This window comes from Theropithecus gelada, chromosome 4, assembly GCF_003255815.1.
Source record: "Theropithecus gelada isolate Dixy chromosome 4, Tgel_1.0, whole genome shotgun sequence".
NCBI lineage: Eukaryota > Metazoa > Chordata > Mammalia > Primates > Cercopithecidae > Theropithecus > Theropithecus gelada.
Genome location: NC_037671.1, coordinates 49,027,316 through 49,036,341, shown reverse-complemented (window position 1 = coordinate 49,036,341; position 9,026 = coordinate 49,027,316). Strand labels below are relative to the sequence as shown.

Below are 9,026 nucleotides of genomic sequence, written 5' to 3'. Positions count from 1 at the left end.
TGGATTGAAGAGAAAGCATTGGAAAATGAAGGAAGGCGTTTCAGTTAAACCCCAAATAACTGTTAAACTGAGCTATAAAACGGCTCCTTCTAGCTCCATTTGTCCTCAGACCATAAGTGCTATTCCTGATTGCCCTTCATTGTCATTTCCAGGGAGAAATGACACCAGCACAGTGGCAGGCCTTCCAATCTGGAGCACGGTCCACACAGCTTCCGAATTGGTGTTCAGTGTACAATGCACCGGAGTGCGGAAAATGCGCAGGGCATTGCCAATTATAGATGCTCGGAGTAATTCAGTGTATTCAGAGAACATGGGGAAAAAAACAAAACCAGCCTGATTGTGGGGCGAATTCAGCAGGGAGTAAATCTGATTCGCATCAGTTCTGCGGCCCAGAGGTGGCGAACACGGCACCACCCAGGCATTGCTGCACTCTGCCCGCAGCGGGCTGTTAACTGCGGGTCCAGGTGCGGGCCCTGGACCTGGGGAGGGTGCTGGGTGCGCTGGAGCATGCTCGCGTCGGGAGCCGCAGCTGCTAGTGGGAGGCCGGGGCCACACACGCTCCTCCCCGGTACCTCCTCCAGCATCGCCCGGGGAGGAGAGGGTCGGGGACAAAAGGCCGCGCGGAGCGGACTCGGGACACAGCCGGCGCGCAGCCCACCCGCCCGCCGCCTGCCAGAGCTGCTCGGCCCGCAGCCACGGGGACCGCCGCCGGTCAGAGGCTCGCAGTGCTGGCGGCGAGAAGCAGTCGGGTTTGGAGCGCTTGGGTCGCGTTGGTGCGCGGTGGAACGCGCCCAGGGACCCCGGTTCCCGCGAGCGGCTCCGCGCCGCGCCTGGGTGAGGAGGGGTCCCCGGGGCGAGGCGGGAGTGGGAGGAAGGTCACAGTCGCCGCGCTGGAGGCCGGGACCCCGGAGCGGCGACCGGCTGGGGTGGGCTAGCTGAGCCGCACCCGCTCTGCTGGCCGGTTCTGGGCTCACAGTCCCTGCAGCCCTCGGAAACGGCGCTAGGATCCCCGCGGGGAGCGGGGGAGGGTGCCCGGATTCGACACCAGTTCTTCCAAACCTTTTCCCGAAAGGAAAGGAAGCAACTCTAAGAGCTCAGAGCGAGTGGGGGAGAATCAGGTCAGGGAAACAGGGAACACACGGAGTTTTCTTTTCTTTTCTTTTTTTGGTGGAGTCTCACTTTGTCACCAGGCTGGAGTGCAGAGGCGCGATCTCGGCTCACTGGAATCTCTGTCTCCCGGGTTCAAGCGATTCTACTGCCTCAGCCTCCGGAGTAGCTGGGACTACTGGCGCGCCCTATCACGCTCTGCTAATTTTTTTGTATTTTTAGTGGAGACGGGGTTTAGCCGTGTTAGCCAGGATGGTCTCGATCTCCTGACCTCGTGATTCGCCCGCCTCTGCCTCTCAAAGTGTTGGGATTACAGGCGTGAGCCAACATGCGCGCTCCGGAGTTTTCTTATCTGTAGATCTCCTACAGGGACAATCTCTCTCTCTCTCCCTCTCTCTCTCTCTCACACACACACACACACGCACACACACACACACACACACACACACCCCACTACACACCTCTCACTCTGCCTCCTCTCTCTCTCTCACTCTCCTTTTGAGGAGTATTGCATCTTTTGGAGCCCAGTTATGAGTGGCTGCTGTAGGAACAAAACAAAGCACTCTTTGCTCTGCCTGGAGCATCCTTCTGCCGGCCAGGTAAGATCACAGCTGTTTCACCAAGTCAAGGGAGAGGCTCATTTTCAAAACATTAAGCAAAATCAGAAAACAGGGAACACTGTCTTCCTCCTCATCTCTTGGAGCTTGTAAGAGAAATTTCTGTCACCGAAAACGAAAAGTTCGGGCTTTTATTCATGCCTGTGGTTCTTGGGATTGCTGCAGGGGTGATGAGGGAGGAGGAGAGGTGCCTGTGGCTCATAAATGGCAGCTTGCCACCTTTAAAAGGCACACGGATTCAGATTTGGGAGGGATGTGTTAACAAATCAGGCTTACACAATTTCCTTTGATCCAAATGAGAATGCTGGGCTGGGAGACTGGTATATGGGTAGCAGCTGGAAAATGTATCCCCTGAGGTGTTGGCAATCCCAAGAGGCTCAGCACCAAACCTTGAGCTTACATTGAATTCAGAGATCTGAGCATTAAGCACTGGTCTGATCAAGAAGAAGCAGATGGCCTTCTGGTCACGAGGCACTGGTGAGCTTCCATCACCCAGGCGGATTCCCTCACAGAGGAATTCTGCTGGCCCTGCAGAAAGCCGTGAGACAGCCCACCACCTTGGCATTTTCCAGCAGGCCTGCTTCAGCTCCTTGCACTTGGGCACTGAAAGGGCTTTCCCCTCCCCAGATATTTGTGCAGCAGAAGCTGCTGCTGGCCATGTGGTGATGTCTCAATGTCTTTCTTCATTGAACTGCGCCCTTCATACCCAAGGCTGGCACCATAGTCTGTCACTACCTGTACAGCCAGCGAGACTGAAGGAGTCGCAGCGTTAGGAGTGTTGTGAATCTGGTTTGGGCACTCATTTTACAGTTGAGAAATCCATTCTGAGGTGTGGAAGGGCCTGCTTAGCACTGCAGGACTTTTCCCTCAAACAGAGCCTGGCACAGCTGGGTCCTCATTTCCTCTGCATTGCATCTCTGTGCCCTTTGCACTTTTGTCGCGAGGAACATACATGGGCCTAAACACATTCCCTCACCCTCACCTTTACACATGAATACGATTTTCCACCCTCTTTGAAGCTCTGTCAGCACAGAACATTAAGAAAAGTACTAACTAGGTACCTGAGCAGCTGGAGTGGGAGCACCTGGGAAGGTCAGTTTAGGAGTCCCCTTTATCTTCCTTTTCCTGATACCCAAGAAGATGGCTCTTTTCTGGAAAGGAAGGCGGTTATTGGATTATTTACACTCTGATTCCTCTTAAGCCTAATTTTTTTTTCAAGATCCATGATAATAAGGCTGACTGATGTCTCAAGACTTTGAGAAATTTCCATAAAATAAAAGCATTGAAGAGAAAGCACTGAGTGAAGAGAAATTGAAGGGGAACATTTAATTCTAAAATCATATTGTTCCAGAATATGATTCTGGGTTCTTACTGCCTTTCTTTATGACGCTAGTCACCTGTTAGACACATTATGTGCCCTCACTGTCATTTTGCTCAATTTTATGGGCGTGACTCATAACACTTATAGAAACACGCTAATACATACAAATATGTAGGGTTTTTGTTGTTAAAGAAACTTGGCAGTTGAGGAGAAATAAACAGTTGCGAAATAAACTTACTATTGTAAGAGTAGATGCTCATTGAATTAAGTGGGCTAGTTGATTCCTAGTAGAAATTGTATTCATTCATTCATTTCAAAAAAAATATTTTTTGATCAGATCCTAAATGCCATGTGCTGAGTACAGAGCAGTTAGTGAGATACATATGCTCTGTGCTCTCATAGTGCACACATTCTAGAATTGAGGGATGAACAAAGTGAATTCATATAGTGAGAAGAAAAGCAAGCAGAGTGCTGCAGGATAGTGGTGTGTGTGTGTATGTGTGTGTGTGTGTGTATGTGTGTGTTGGACATATGGGAGATGCCCAGCTTCTTGGATTGGATTGTGAGGAGAGACTTCTCTGCAAGAAAGCCTTGAGATGAAACCTCAGGAAGATGGGCAGACATTCCCGTAGAGGGAACCACAAGCACTAAACGTCCTGGTCCTGGGAACAGGTGTGATGTGCTGGAGGCACTGTTGAAAGGCCAGTGTGGCTGGAGTTAGGTGAGGGAGAAGGAGAGTTGGAGGAATGAGCTTTAGGGGCAGGAGCCAGATCAGGAAGAGCCTCATAGGCCAAGGGAAATATTTGGATTTTACTCTAAGTACAAAAAGAAGCCAAAAGAGAGTTTGAAGCAGAGGTGTGACATAATCGATTTACATTATAAAGAGCTGACTCTGGGTGCTATGTGGAGAGTGGATTATAGGGGAAGGAGAGGGGACAGGAGGACAGCGGCGAGTTTACTGATGGAGGGTGGTAGCAGTAGATGGGCATAGGCTATTTTTTATACTTACAGTGGGAAGTTAATGTTTCTCTGTCTCAAATTTCCCATCTACAAAATGGGAATGACATTGCTATACCTGGTCCACTTGTAAAAGCTAATAAACAAATGAATATGCCCTGAAGTGTAGTATAACACATTATTACCATTATTATTTGCTAATATTGTATTACTTTGAATTCCCTGTGCTTTATTTTAAAATTTGTTTTAATAAATTTCGATGTCTTATTATATTCTTTTCAATAAACCTAATTTATTATACATAAAAATATTTTTCTCTGTTCAGAGAATTGGAAACTCTTAACTGAGAGTTACCAATAAAAACAAGTCATCACAGAATGTAGGGAAATTATTGCTAAAATAATAGCTGGCTTAATTTCAAAAGTTGAATATGCTCAGATGAAAATTCAAAAATGGAATAATTAAAGCTGGGAATGGGAAAAAAATATTTTGGACCGATTTGCCTTTGTCCTGGCTATGGCCATGCAGATATCTGTGAGTGCAAAGATTTGTAGATAACTGAAAATATCTGTATGGCAGCAGAATTTCTGGAGAAGGCTGTGGACCAGAGTTGAGTAGGGTTGTTTCCCTTAGTGAAGCATTCCTCAGAAGAAGCTCTTGAATTTTCTCTCGTTGATAACTAAGTTTTAGAGAGTCAGGAAGTTTTAAAGTTGTTTATCAACTAGGATAGCGATGTTCTTCACAGAGACAGGACAACCAACTGCCACAATGAGGCAACTCTGTTTCTCTTTCCTGACTCACTTTGATGTGCAAGTCACTAGAAGGAGATATGCCTGCTTAAAGGAAACCAAGCCCTTCCTCATTTATATTGTGGGCAGTGGAAATGTCAGCTCATGACTTAATAGTCCCTAGGTCATGTTAACTTGCCAGGTCCCCTTAATTATTTATTGGTCAGTGTGTCTGAATTTCAGCTCGAAGTGGCTAGTCTGGTGATTCGAATTGCAGACAAAATGTGATAGTAATTCTGGGATCTGTATGATTTATCTCTTGCCATATCTACCACCATATTTCTCTTAGGACTCGGGAGTGGGGGTGTTTGGGTATCTTAAAGGGAGAAGTTACATCTCTCCTTGAAGCCAGAAATCTATTTGTTTCACTCATGTTTTGAAATGTTGAATTAGTTGCTCCTTTAAAAATCAGTGGAAATTACATACAAATGTAATTTTCCAGCTTTTCTTGGAAACAATCAGATCATCTAGTGACATGGAGCTGCCATTCCTACATGGAAGCAATTAACTGGAATAGAGTGGTAGTTGCCTTCTTTGGATGATCCAGCTTGCCACAGTCCACGCCAGTCCTTATTCTATTGCATGGACCTGTTTGATTCATTTAAATTACCTGTCTGGCCCTTGTAGACTTTTGATTTTTAACTTCAGGTTTAGGGCAATCAAGTGCGGCCTGTCTGTTACACTTTTACCCTCATCTAATGCAGGAATCTATATTCCAGTACCCCTGCTGGTCGTCCCCAGACCTGTACTTTAACTGCTCCTCTGATACAGAAGATAATGCTAATCGTTGAAAAGCTCCTGTTGATGGAGCTGTACAGTCTGGGCCCACATAGAACATGTTTAGGACCCTTGCACAGGACTGTGGCTGTCACATGCCATCTTGGTTTTCCCCATTAAAAGTAAATATTCCTCATTCCTTCAACAGCTCCTCATGTGACTTGCTGCCTTGTTCCCTCATCATTCTGCTTATTTTTGGGTTATTGTCCCCTGGCCTGAACCTTTATTTCTTAAAATCCTTAAAGCCCCACCAATTCAATAAGATGTGGTCTAACTGGTGCAGAATGCAGTGGGAGGGTGGCCTCCCTTTCTCTATGATGTTATACTTTTGTCATGCAACTGAAGATGTCTTTAGATTTTTCTTGGCCAATCTATTGTGTTTTTAAATTTACTTTCAGGGCTTATTTTCCAGTTAGATTGTTCCTGAGAGTTTATAGAACTGTTCGACGTACAGCTTGAGAGCAATTGTTTTCAGCTGAGGATGATTTCTGCCCCCACTCCAGGGGACATTTGGCAATGTCTGGAGACGTAATATTTAGTTGCCACAACTGGGATGTGCTATTGGTATCTAGTGGGTAGAGGCCAGGGATGCTGCTAAACACCCTGCAATGCACAGGACAGCCCCACAACCGAGACTTATCAGCCCCGAGTGTCGATAGTGCTGAGCTTAAGAATCCCTACTTTATAGTCAAAGTCTAGGTTCAGATCCTGGTTTAGCTACTTCCTATCCTTGTGAACTTGGGCATGTTATTCAACCTCTTTGTCTTCATTTTCTCATCTGTATGTTGAAGAACTCTGAGGACTAAATGACTTCATTTATATGAAATACTTAGAAGGGTACCTGTCACAGAGTAAGTTATCATTATTGCTAACTGCCGTACAAACACGATCTTATTTTTCTACCACATTTTATTCATTTTGGTGTGTACATATGACGTCAGATAAGTGGGTGGGTAAAGTTTGGGGAAAGCACTTCATTTCTAATCTTGCCTATCGGATGGGCACTGGTGCATTTGGATGTTTTAGGGAGCTAACAGCTCTTCTCAGAACTGCCTTCCCTCTGTGGCCTTCATTATCATTTTTCCAGCTTCTTTTAGTGTTTTCCTCTGTATTGGGGCATATATGTCAGTTTAATACTGCATCTTCCTGGAGAACATGGACACTGAGTTCCTTTAGCAGGAGAGGATCTGTGCCTGTTGCTTGTACATCCTGTTTCCGGTGTGCCTCAGGCTCCTCCACACTGCAGTCACTGTGGCTTGCACCTGCACAACAGACTCCTGGGGCTGAGGAGCAATTGGTAGACTTCAGATAATAATAATAGCATTCCTCCAAGGGCTCACATCCCCATAACAACCTCACTATCAGGGTTCTCCTTTGACAGATGAGGAGAGAAAAGCAGAAAGTAGGTAAGAACTTAACTGCGGCTACCAAACTAGTAAGTAGCAGATTCAAGATTCAAACCTTGGCAGCCAGAAACTGGAGCTAGATTTCTAAACCACTTTATTATTCTGACACAGGTAAGTTTTCTCAAGAAGTATACCCATGGCCTTAACCTGACCATCATGTAGCCATTTATGCATGCAACACTCAACAGATCCAGTTACTCTTACTATTGTGAGTAATATTGCATACATGGGGTGTGTGTATTTGTGTATATATGTGTTTATTATTCTTCCACTGTGTTTCACTTTTTAAGGGCATGGGTTGATTGTGACTTTCATTTTTTCATGATGCAAGGAGCTCTGATCCTTTAAGGAGAAGCCACAGTTACTCTAGAAAAATCATTCTTCTGAAGCTTTAAGCTCATTGTAAGACTATAGAGAATATAATAGCTGAGGTCATAGTGCCAGGTTGGCCTATCTAGGCAGGCAGGTTGGGGGACTGAGTCTGAGAGTAAGATCAGGAACTTTCAGTATAACAGCAAGCTGCACAGTGATCTCAGACACCTTTTACCTTTTATGACCATTAAGCCATATAGAACACCAAACATTTGGACATTTGCACATGGGATGCAGATTAGTTCCCATTTCCAAAATTGTGAGTAGAATCAACTAAGTATATGGTTACTTGCAGGTTTTCAGTACAGTGCTTGTACTTATAAATGGCTGTGTTATTAAACTACTTCTACAATGGGGAACTGTTTCTTATTTTGCTCTTTTGACCCTACTTCTTTTCGTAGGTTGTGAAATGATTATGCAAGAGTTGTGGCTACTGTCCCCAAAATAAGAGGCTTTTGACACTTCTGCAGAAGTCACTTGAGTGCTACACATTTGAGATAACGTCCAGGTTAAGTTTTGATTCCATTAGCCAATATGGTAGAGAAAAAATAATAGAGTAGATACTATCTTTTCTCTTTCTTGGTTTCAAATTAGCAAGTATTGAGTAGGACATTTTTTGCAGATACTTTTAAAGAGAATCATATATCTTAGATAAAGATGGGACCTGAGAGTTCAACCACACTCATCCCTTTTTCAGCATCCCTGGCAGGGAGTTATTTAGCAGTGTCTGAGTTCTCATGACAGGGAACTCCACACTGTGAGGTAGACATCACAAATTACTTAATTATCAAAATGTTCTTCCTTTTATTTCTCATGCATCTGCCTCCCTAGAATGAAATATTTCTTCCTTATTAAACAAGAATAGAGTTGCCCCAGCATTTTCTTAGATCAGGGTTTCTCGACCTCAGCATTATTGAAATTTTGAGATTCCTCTATGTTGTAGGGCTGTCCTGTGCACTGTACGATGCTTAACGGCATCCCTAACTGCTACTCACTAGATGCCAGTAGCAGCCCCCTCCTGGTTGTGGCAACCAAAAATATCTCCAGACATTAATAAGTGTCTTCTTGGGGGGCAAAACTGCTTTAGATGAGAGACACTGTTGTAATGTTCTAGCTGCATTCTCCAGCCTTCATCCTATTGTAAAATATCCAAAGAAGATTTTATCTTCTTCAGCAACCATTTCGTCTAATAATGGGTCTGTTTTGAGGTATTTAAGCCACTTTCTTTGACTTTAGTTGAAACTGAATTGGGCTATTATTTGCTCTTTGTCTCATTCGGTTACTTTATGTGCTCCATATTTGTTTTCTATTGCTGCTATAAAAATTTTCCGCAAATTTAGTCACTTAAAGCAACACAATTTATTATCTCATGGTTCTGAAAGTCAGAAGTCTGACATGGCCTTAATAGGCTAAAATAAAAGGTTGAGTGAAACTTCAGAGGTCAGCAAGGCTGTGTTGCTTTCTTGAGGCTCTAGAGGTCTCCTTACCTTTCCAAGATTCTAGAGGCCATCCACATGTCATAGCTCATGCTGGCTTCCTTCATTTTCAAAGCCTGCCATGGTAGGTTAAGTTCTCACATCACATCATTTGGACCTCTTCTTCTGCCATCCTCTTATACTTTTAAGGACTCTTGTGATTACATTGGGCCAGATAATCCATGATAATCTCCCTATTTTAAGGT

At 44.7% G+C, this 9,026-nt stretch overlaps 1 protein-coding gene across 1 annotated transcript in view; it reads left to right on the top strand.

The window, feature by feature from the left end:
* Window positions 1-597: 597 nt before the first annotated feature.
* Window positions 598-9,026, top strand: part of PLA2G7 (phospholipase A2 group VII) — a 31,652-nt gene continuing 23,223 nt past the window's right edge. The window contains exon 1 of the mRNA XM_025383208.1: window positions 598-834. The gene's annotated coding sequence lies outside the window, so the exon portion shown is untranslated. The remainder of the gene's footprint in view (window positions 835-9,026) is intronic.